The sequence below is a fragment of the Suncus etruscus genome, chromosome 9 (genome assembly GCF_024139225.1).
Source record: "Suncus etruscus isolate mSunEtr1 chromosome 9, mSunEtr1.pri.cur, whole genome shotgun sequence".
Taxonomy (NCBI): domain Eukaryota; kingdom Metazoa; phylum Chordata; class Mammalia; order Eulipotyphla; family Soricidae; genus Suncus; species Suncus etruscus.
In genome coordinates, this window is record NC_064856.1 from 91,973,446 (window position 1) to 91,984,998 (window position 11,553).

Below are 11,553 nucleotides of genomic sequence, written 5' to 3' on the forward strand. Positions count from 1 at the left end.
CCCATATGGTCCCCTGAGCCTGCTAGGAGTGATTTCTGAGTGTAGAGCCAGGAGTAACTTCTGAGCGCTGCCGGGTGTGACCCCAAAACAAAACAAAGAAACAAACATGGTTGTCCAACATAAAAGCTGTCATAATACTTCTCAATTAACAATATAATATAACTATATTTTATAATATTATTTATTGATTAAATAAATGAGCTGTGGAGCTAGAGATATAGCCCAGCATGTAGGGCATTTGCCTTGCATGCAGCCAACTTGGGTTAGATCTCTAGTATTTCATATATCTTACCAAATCTGCCAGGAGTGATTTATGAATACAGAGCCAGGAGTAACACCTGAGTGCCTCTAGGTGTACCCCTCTACACTTCAGAAAAAGAGCTCTGTATCTATAAAACACATCAAAATACCTTAAATGCACATTCTTGAAAGAAAAAAATGCATTTGTAAAAACTATATTACATTTCAATTAGGAAACTTTCTGAAAAAGGGATTAAGAAAAAAAAAGGGGGGCACAAAATCTTGCCACACCACAAAACCTTGCCACACCAGAACTCTTCCCTTAGTTTTTCATTTTTTCTTTTTATTTAGTTATTTCTTTTTCGCTTTTACCTTCTTTTTTGTTTTCTTTTCTTTCTTTTTTCACTCATGTGGTTATTATTTGGTGATTTGTTTTTGTTGTTGTTGTTGCTGGGTGCTTTTTATTTATTTTTTGGTAGTTACTGTTTTTTTGTTGTTGTTTTTTGTGTTTTTTTCTCTGTTGTTTGTTGTTTTTTATGTTGTTTTCTTTTTCTTTTTTTTTTTTTTTTTGTCTTCTCAGAGCAGAACCACACAACTTGAATCATCTTGGTCTGCCTCATGAATTGAGTGGGAAAATAAAAACAAATGGTACCAGGAATGAACAGCCATATGAACATTGAGTAGAAATAAAAAATGACCAGCTTAAACACCAAACCCAAAGTCAACAGAATCGATGCCCCATCTACAACAGTTATACAAAGAGGGGAACAGTTACACTAGTATTCGGAAGGGCAAAGAGGGAGATATGGGACACATGTTGGGAAAAGGGGTGGAGGGAGGACAGCCCTGGTGGTGGGAATGGCCCTGAACAATTGTCACTATGTACCTCAAATATTACTGTGAAATATTTGTTATTCACTTTTGGTCACAATAAAAATTGTTTAAGAAAAATAAAAATAAATTCAGCAGTCAAAGAAAAAATAAAATTAAGCTGAATTATTGAAAAAAAAAAAAAGGGATTCAAATATAAGTCACTTGTTGCCAGAGGTCTAGAGAAAGTAAAGAGGATTTAGATCAAATGCAAGGGATTCTTTTGAATTCAAAAATATTCTGGGTGAGATTATCAAGTTAGATATATGGCATTACAAACTAGAAGCCCACAGAATTTTAGAGTATAAAATTGAATGATATTGCAAGTATATTAAATTTATAAAAATTGTGGTACCTGAGAAATTACATAATGGGATGTAGCTTATTTCAAAAGAATCTAAATATATCACAAATATACAAAAACTCTTCTGTAATGACAGTGGGTGGGAAGAGACTGCCCCATGTAGTTTCGGAAATGAGTGAAACTTGAACAACTGAAAGCAACAGGAACTTCACATAAGCAGTAATTTCTAGTTAGTAGAATGTTTCCCAGTGCAACATGGAACAGAAACACTCACGCTGTAGTACATGTATAATCTAAATTGTAAAATTAAATAAATGAATTAACAAATGGTGAAATTCAGGTTTCTTACAGATCAAATAAGACTTAATTCACATGCAATAAAAGGTGAGGATGATAAATGAAGTAATGGGCTAGAGCAAGAAATATCATTAAATTGCATGTTTGTTTTAGTATTTGGACATTAAAGCTAATATAGAAAACATGTATTGATCTGGAACCAGTTATATCCCAGGAGCTATAAGAAATCTTAGCATCCTTGGGCCGGAGAGATAGCATGGAGGTAAGGCATTTGCCTTTCATGCAGAAGGTCATCAGTTCGAATCCCGGTGTCCCATATGGTCTCCCGTGCCTGCCAGGAGCAATTTCTGAGCATGGAGCCAGGAGTAAGTCCTGAGCACTGCCGGGTGTGACCCAAAAACCACAAACAAAAAAAAAGAAAACTTAGCATCCTGAATGGTTTTCAATACCGTTGTCCAACAAAAATGATCAGGATTCTACTAATAGGATCAATTGATTAATTAATTGTGTAAAATAATATACAGGTTGGATTTGGATCAACTTGAAATGAAGAAATAATTTTGATGGTGGTATGCCAAAGGCACACAGAAGTGAAAACTGGGCTTGATAGCCAATGTTGGAAAACCTTCATGCCAGTGGGAACCTGAACACAAAATTAAGAAGCTATGGCTTACAAAATAAAAAAAATACCTTGGTATACATACATAATAGAATACTTCTACTCTATAAGATGAAAACATATAGTTTAATACTATGCTGTTGGGTCTGGAGAGTAGAATGATGAGTGAAATTAGTCAGGAGAGGAACAAACACAGAAAGATCATTCCTGTATGTGGAATATGAAGAAACATAGAAAGGAATTAGCAAATGGCCAATGGCAACAGAATGTAAGTATTGATCTACAAAACTGATCCTAGAACAGTGGAAGAGTGAGTGGGGGAGAAACATTAAGACCATGATGGAGGGAAATAGCACTCTGGTGGAGTGTGTGGTGTTTGAATATTGTAAGCACACAAGATATCCCTATTGTTAATAGTATTGTAAATCACAATGCCTAACTTTATATATTTATTTATTTGTTCATTTATTTATTTATACCCAGCACTGCTCAGAACCTACTTTTCACTCTGTGCTCAGAGATAAGTCCTAGTAGTATTCAGGGAACTATATGAGGAACCAGGATACAAACCTGGTTCAGTCAAATGCAAAGCAAGCACCCTTATCATTATTGCTTCAACTTCTGGCTAATTTTTTTTTAAGTTTAAAGCTATTAATTATAATTTCAAGTACAAAATACATATATTCAACTATTCAAGTATATTCAAGTATAATTATAATTTCAAGTACAAAATACATATCCAGGAGTCAATACTAATAAAAGGAAGAATTAAATAGATAAATTGAAAAACTAATCTCTACCAAAGAATCACAAGATAATTGGTGTAGTTAGCCTCAAGAAGTGCTCTTCAATTTGAGCTTCAGTGTGGAAAGCATGAGACTGCCTTACCAAGGCTAAGGTACAGGTGATTTCATAATGGAAATTTATTAAAACCCTAATGCTCAAAGTGAAAAGAAACTATTCTAAAATATATAGAATATCATACACATTGAGGTTTAATGAAAATTGCACTTTTTTTCCAAGCTTTTCATTCCCAAAACACAATGACAGTTCAACAACACAATGAAGTATCACATTTCAATATCTTCTACAAACACCCAAAAAAGAGAGTTCAGAAAATTTTTACCAAAAATGAAGGGAGAAGGAAGGAAGGAAGGAAGGAAGGAAGGAAGGAAGGAAGGAAGGAAGGAAGGAAGGAAGGAAGGAAGGAAGGAAGGAAGGAAGGAAGGAAGGAAGGAAGGAAGGAAGGAAGGAAGGAAGGAAGGAAGGAAGGAAGGAGAAAGAAAGAAGAAAGAAAGAAAGAAAGAAAGAAAGAAAGAAAGAAAGAAAGAAAGAAAGAAAGAAAGAAAGAAAGAAAGAAAGAAAGAAAGAAAGAAAGAAAGAAAGAAAGAAAGAAAGAAAGGAAGAAAGAAAGAAAGAAAGAAAGAAAGAAAGGGAGAGAGAAGAAAGAGAGAGAAAGAAACAAAGAAAGAAACAGAGAGAAAGAAAGAATGAATGAAAGAAGAATGAAAGAAAGAAGAAACAATGAGGAGAGGAAGAAAGGAGAAAGGAGGGAGGAAGGAGAGGAAGTTTGGAAGAAAAGGAAGAAAGGAAGCAGAAAATGACTAGTAGCAAAGATTTAAAGTATACTTAAACAAGACAATTTTCACTTTTAAAAATCCACCCACGGATATTATAACAAACTAGTATGTCCTTCAAATACCAAGAATAGAAAACAGCTTTGAAGATGAAATCAAAGTTAGAGTGCTTTCATATCTAGGTCATCACTACTCAGGAGTATGGCCTGAATCTTATAGAAACTCTAGATATTCAATAAATCTATACATTCAGACACCAGCATTAAACTTACAGAAAGTTTTTACAAACACAAAAGATTTTTTAAAAAGAAACAATGATAACATTTTTGTTATTTTTTTGAAGCTACCTTATTTCCTACTGTACAATAGTGATTAATTATATATTCCTCACAATTTACAATATAAGGTATTGGTGGGAAGGATAGTACAGTAGGTAAAGCACTATCTTGCACAGTGACTCAGATTTTATTCACAATAACACATAGAGTCTCCTCAACGTGATCCCCGATTTCAAAGTCAGGAATAAGCCCTGAGCACTGCCAGGTATGACCCCTCAAACAAAACAAAGTTAAACTTGACTCCTTTGGGTTGACTATATGTTCTTTCAGCATAATTCCATTGAGGGGCAGGCAGTTCTTCCTTTGATTTATCTTGTATTTTCTCTATCCTGACATTTATAATCCACCACTCTCTGAAGTATTCCTAGTTCTTTGTACAAGAAAATGGTGTATAAACATGTCAATGGATGTGTCATGTGAAACAACTTGAACATCATAAATCATGATTATATTAAATTATTCTCATAAATTTAAAATGATGACTTCTGATTACTTACTAATATAATAACTAAATGAAGAAAAGAAGGTGCTTCTGAGGGATCACAAAACTGAAGGCAAGGAGATGTGCTCAGAGATGGAAGGTAGTCTGGCATTATAAGTAAGACTCAAGCGATTCACCTCACAAGGGGACACCAATGTCTAGTGACAAAACATGTATGTGATCCCCATAAAAATATCTGTTATGATCACCATCAGCTCACATCAAGTTTATTTGGCAACTAGAAAAGTAAGTGATTCTGAAGATGTCTAAGAAAAAGAAAAGACTTACATATTTTCGATTTGTTTCTTTTCACCCCAGTACCCAAGGGGTTCCCTTGGTGAAGGTGGTGTATATAAATGAGAATATATTTCCACACTTTATCCTCCAGCCTATCTGATTTTTAAGTGTGACTCAATATAGAGAGGTAAAAAAGCAGAACTTTCTGTCTCATCTGAAATTAAAGTTTTAAAATGAAAAGCTCTGAACCTTAAGAACTGAAATAGAATTATGTTAATTACCTAGAGAGACTAAAATATTATGAAATTAGATATTATAAAAGGCACCTGCTCTCAGGCAGGAAAGCCCAGGATCAATTGAGCATTGTTGGGAATTCTTATTAGAAACAATCAAACTGTTTTATATTTACACTCCAATGAGCCGAGACCCCTAACTAACTGTAATTATAATAATATTAATAATAGTCATAAAACAATCATGTACTACTATTCATAACTGTATCTTTTCCATCTCATCAGCCAAAGGTCCCTTATCTGTAAGTAAGTGAAGCTTTTCTTTCCTGTTTATCTGAGGGCAAAGCTTCTTTGGATTATAACAGAGAACAAAGAGTTATTGATAAGCAAGATTCAAAGGACTCAGTGAATTTGGTGAGGTGTATGGGTTTCTAAATGATGAACATTTTAGTAAGTGAATTAAGTGGAGGTGGGGAAAGTCTCCAGGGAATCTTGTGCCTTGAAATATAATGAGTTTCTTTGGGGAGTAATTCATTAGGAAATGAGAAAGCAAATGCTCTGTCCAGAGGAAGCTTTTGAAACTATTACTCTGCTTTAATCAGCAGGCTTGATTTTCCATTAAGAAACAAGAAAAAATGTTTTCCCTGGCCAGGCAATTCTTTCAACAAGGACTTTGTTGGTTTTTAATAAGGCAAAGTATTTAGAGACCTAGAGATTGGTTCACCTCAAGAGGTTTGTGGAATTTCAAAGTCAGGAAAATAGGAAACAATTTTTAATTATTAAATAAGAGAAAGTTGTTAACTTTAAGGAAGCTGCATCAGCTTCCATTGTATAGCCAGATGTGTGACCTTGGGGGGAAAAACTCTTTGAGCTTTGATTTTCTACCATAAACATAACTATCAACCCCTGATCCACTGAGGTGCTCTTGTGTTTCAAAGGATATGCATGGAGCTGCTGAGGTCATACATGGGTAAGGCACTTGCTTTGCATGTAGTCAACCTGAGTTTGATCCCTGGCTCTCCATATGGTCCTTCAAGCTCCACTAGCAGTCATCCTTGAGACAGAGTCAGAAGTAAACCCTGTGTATTACCAGGGACACTTTTCTCAGCAGAAAACTTCAAAAGGAATAAAATAACACATGATCTGCTGAGTACTGCTGAGTGAGAAGAAAAGAAAAAAAAAGAGATAAGATGAAAAAAAGATGGAAGGAAAAAGAATGGGAGGAAAAAAGGAAGGAAGAGGGGAAGGAAGGAAAGAGGAGGAAGAATAGAGAGAAGGAAGGAAGGAGGAGGAGGAGGAAGAAAGGATGAATTGATGGATGAATGAAAAGAAGGAAGGATGGAAAGAAAAAGGAAGGAAAGAAGGGTGGAAAGTAGGAAGGAAGAGGAGGGGAAGAAGGAAGAAAAAGGAAGGAAGGATGGAAAGAAGGAAGGAAGGAAAGAAGGGTGGAAAGAAGGAAGGAAGAAGGAGGAGGAAAAAGGAAGAAAAAGGAAGGATGAAAAAAAGGAAGAAAGGAGAAGGAGGAAGGAAGGAAAAAGAAAGGAAGGAAGGAAAGAAGGGTGGAAAGAAGAAAGGAGGAGGAGGGAAAGAAGGAAGAAATAGGAAGGAGGATGGAAAGAAGAAAGGAAGGAGGAGGAGGAAGGAAAAAGGACGGAGAGAAGGAAGGATGGAAAGAAGGAAGGAGGAGGGGGAAGAAGAAGGAAGGAAAAAGGAAGTAAGGAAGGAAAGAAGGAAGAAAAAAGGAAGAAAAAAAGAAGGAAAGAAAGAAGTAAGGTAGAAAAAGGAGGAAAGGGAAGAAAAAAGAAATTGTGGATAACATGGCAAATAAATTGTATAAGGAATCAAGCCACAATTAAACAGATTAAAAAGCCCAAGTTTTTAATATCTATACTCCATTGCCTCTGCTTTCATAGGCTTGTCACAAAGACCTCCCTGAGTGCAAAAATATAAATATAAAAGAAAGCAATATAAATATAAATTTAAAGCCTGTCAACATTGACATAGGATTTCACAATTCAAAATAAAGGCTTTGAGTAGTGATTTGAAGGAGAAAGGAAAGAGCTCTGTTGGAGCATAAAAGCTATCTTTTTTTTTTTCCACTGCTGTATGGCTTGCTTCTTAATGTTTCTTACTGGTTTACTCTATGCATTTGTTGAAAGGATGGCACATAACCAAGTGTCTGTCAAAAGAAAGAGCATGTGTAGAAGATAAATGCTTTAAAGATAGTGACATCATTATCCTTACAGCATGAAAAAAACAAACCAACAAAATTCCGACCCTTTAAGGAAGTCATATTGAAGAGGTTGATCATTTTGAACTTTCTATAGTGAATAATTTTTAAATCCTTCATTATTTCATGGTTTAACATATGTTTTTAGAAAGATGCTATTCTGTCATTCCTTATTTAATTCAATGGATAAATTTAAGATAAGAGAATTTGTGGGATGGAGACATAACACAGGGATTAAAAAGTTTTCCTTGCTTGGTTTTTGTCAGAGCATTGCATATGGTGCCCTAAGCACTTGCAGAGATCACAAAGCACAGAGCCAGGAGTAAGCCCTGAGCCCTGCTGGGTGTGCCCTTCCAAATAAACATGTAAATAAATGAATAAATAGATAACTTGCATATGACAAAGATCCATTACTTTTCCAGACTGGTCTAGGCCTAGAACTTGCCATTAGAGCATGAATTTTATTAAGTCAATTTAACAAAAATTACCTACTTTTTTCCAATACCTGACCAAATTTCTTTTTTCTTTTTGTTTCTTTTGTATCAACACCTGGCAACTCTCAGGGCTTACTCCTGACACTATACTCAGAAGTCATCCCTGGGGGTACTCAGGGGACCATATGGGATTCCAGGGATCAAATTGAGGTGGGCCACAGTTAAGACAAGTGCAAAGGACAAATTCTTTATTCTTTATCATTCATGATGTGTAACTTGATTATGTTGGCTAATCTTAAGCAAAACTCCAGTAAGATCCCTTTAACAAAAGTCTGTTTTACCAGTTATTTTCCCTCATTAATCCCAAATCTACTAGACATTCTGATACCATCCTTGCTTCATTCCTTGCTCTGAATCTCCTACAACTCTTTCAGATGGTTACTCAGAAAATTGAGGCTATGCCAATCTTCTTCCCATTTTGGGCTTAATGAATGTAGTTTCCTTCTATTAGTGAGTTTCAGGTTTCCACATAGCAGTCAAGTCTTTAGAAAATCATCTAAGACATCATCTAACACAGATTAAATTGGATTACATTACTAGAGTTCTCCATGTGCATGGACCTAAAACTCTCTAGTCACAGTTATAGATATTTTAGGCATTTTCTTAAAAATTTGTATTGAAACCATTGTGAATTACAAAGTCCTTCATAGTTGAATTTCAGGTATACAGACAGTAAATTAGGCCCATTCTCACCACTAGTATTGACCTTTACCAAAGTTCCCAGCATGCATTCTCTACCACCACCCAGACTTCCTGGCCTGCCAGTTTAACAAGCCCATTTTAAGTTTAGATTGTTATAGTTACAGTCTGTTTATTCTATTGTTGTTGACTTTGACTTGAATATTTAGTTGCATCCTATTTTTTCTCACCAATGTACCTGAGACTACTTGGCACCTTGCCCCATTCTCTTTTTTCCCCCTCAATTTTGTAAAAATAATACAAAAATATGAGGTAAAACTAATTAAAGGCCCAAAATTCTATGAAAAAGTTGGGGCTCCGATCTAGAAGATAAAAAATAACATTATTTTTTTTCTTCAATAAGAGGGTGGTGGTGCTGACAGGGTTTTTGTTTGTTTGTTTCTTTTGCATAGGCATAGCAAATGTTGGGGAAATTAAAAAGGAAATACTTTGGCTTAAAAAAACAGGGTATCCCTACCCATGAAAAGTCCTGTCATAAGACTAACTATAGGCTCTGGGCATATTAATTGTTCAACCTCTTTCTTCATGGTCTCAGGAAAAGTTCTCAATTACTAAGTCAAGCTTCTGGAATTAGAGATCTTGATTTTTGCACAGATCCCATTCCAAAGCTTTTTTTTTTTTTTTTGGTTTTTGGTTTTTGGGCCACACCCAGCAGCGCTCAAAGGTTACTCCTGTCTATGCGCAGATATTGCTCCTGGCAGGCTCAGGGGACCATATGAGATGGCGGGATTTGAACCACCGTCCTTCTGCATGCAAGGCAAATGCCTTACCTCCATGCTATCTCTCCAGCCCTCCAAAGCACTTTTTAAGTTGTTTTGTCCCACTAGAAAAAACTCCTTGATATAGCTTATCTAACTATGTGCTACATTTCATAAAGACCTACTCAACTGAAAGTGAAAAGATTTTAAAAACCTCTTTCAAATCCCCAGCATTGTGTTTATACTGCTCATGTTTGTCTTCTTACTGCACTCTTTCTTTTCTGTATCTTGTTCACCATTTCTTTAGTTTAAGGAAACCAGGGGTACCCTACACGCACTGTCTGTATCTCACATAACAATAAGCATTCGAGTGAATAACTCCTTTCACACTTGACAGTTAATTAAATACACTAAATTCTAGACATCCAATTATTTAAATGAAGCATCTCATAAAGCAAGTCGGAAGCAGAATTTGGAATATAAGACTGCAAGCTTTCCAGCCCAACGTCTTCTATCTCCAATCTCCACACGCTGTAGTGTTTCTTCCACTCTTAAGGTTCATTCACTGCACTGCTACATTCATTACACTTGATTGTTTGCACTTGCCTTTTTCTCTTTCTCATCAGCCAAAGGGCATTATGCCAAAGGTCGAGCCTACTGCATGTTTTTCAAAATAATTATGCAGTGCGACAGCAGGAAGGAAATCTGGTGATTTTCGTATGGTTTAGTAAGAATTTTAGTCTTACATATGCGGACTAACCTAGTTATTGACTTAATAAACTTAGAACTTTTAACACTCAAATGTAAATGTTCTATTGTACAATGGTCTGCCTCCCTTCCCTGATCAGTGAATCAATGACAAGATAAACGAGCTTATTTTTTAAATAAATGACTGGTCACTTCTCAGACCACCTTTTGGGGATGCTCTTGCTGTGTAGATGGTCTCATTAATACAAGAGAAAGCTTTGTTAATTATGAAGGGGGAAAGGAAAGTAGACACTTGTTCTCATTACTTTTTCTCAAATACCATGACCTTCAAATGTCCCTTAGTGCCTCACAAATACTGGCAAGTGCACTGCCTAAGCAATATGGGAGATTGAGTTTTATGTCTATTGCAAGAATTTTACCCCTTCTGAAGTCATTCAAAGTTGATTTTATTGACTAAAATTTTTTAAATAATATCTTTCTTCTTTTTCAGTTCATGGATAAATTGTAATAGCTAAATCAACTTTTGGGGCCACAGGTTTATGGAAATTTATAAACTGCAAATTCCTACAATTAGTGGACAAAGAGCAACAGCTGTGAGTACTAAGAGCCTGTCTTCCTTTGGGAAAAAATACAAAAAACAAAAACAAACAAACAAACAAAAAAAAACAGCACTAAGAATCTTATACTTAACCCTAGAGCCCTTTCCCAGCACAAACCTGGCACAGAGAAAAGTCCCACTGGCTGTCCAGACCTGTGTGTTTGCATCATCTACATTGCTCCCAGTTTATCTATAGCCACAGGAATAGCAGTCTACAAAACACAGCATTTAAGGACAACTCTAAATTAGACTTAGATGAGCATTTTATTGAGTTGCTGATAGTTTAGGAGTCACAGAAGGATAATATGGATTATCTCAGTCAAATAAATTGAAATTCCCAGTGACAGAGCATTGACAGTAGACTTTTTAGTATCGACTTAGAAAATAAGTCATCTGAATTTTACATATTTTGCAATGGCTTTATCTAACCTAAACCTGAATGAATAATATATTTACACATCTACAATTATTTGTCTGATATAGAGAGATAGATTTTACCACACATAATTATTCTTTATAAATAGTGAAATGGTGCAATCAAGATATAAGCAATACTCCTGATTTCCATAAGAAAATGAATATTTTAAACAAATATGTGGGGAAATAGTTTGCCTTGCAAAGAGCCAAGTAAAGGTAAATGTTGACAATGACGTTTCATATTTCATTGTTATTGCACAGATGAACTTTAAAAATAAATTAGAATTTCCAATGATTGGACAGCTATGAAAAAGTCAATATACTCAAACAATGTGGGGTTCAATTGCTACTTGAGGTTCAATGCAACTTAGATTTTTATCTTTTGAAAAGAGGTAAATATACTAAAACAGATCAACAAAATAAAGATATGTCAGTAAACCCACTCTCAGAATCAAACTGGGGAAACCACTAAATTTGTATTCCTTCAATTAAAATGTTTACTTCAATACTAGC

At 35.3% G+C, this 11,553-nt stretch overlaps 1 long non-coding RNA gene across 1 annotated transcript in view; it reads left to right on the forward strand.

Moving 5' to 3' along the window:
• Nucleotides 1–3,679, forward strand: part of LOC126017947 (uncharacterized) — a 219,439-nt gene extending 215,760 nt beyond the window's left edge. Inside the window, exon 2 of the long non-coding RNA XR_007498904.1 lies at nt 3,571–3,679. This is a non-coding gene — a long non-coding RNA (uncharacterized LOC126017947). The remainder of the gene's footprint in view (nt 1–3,570) is intronic.
• The last annotated feature ends 7,874 nt before the right edge of the window (nt 3,680–11,553 follow it).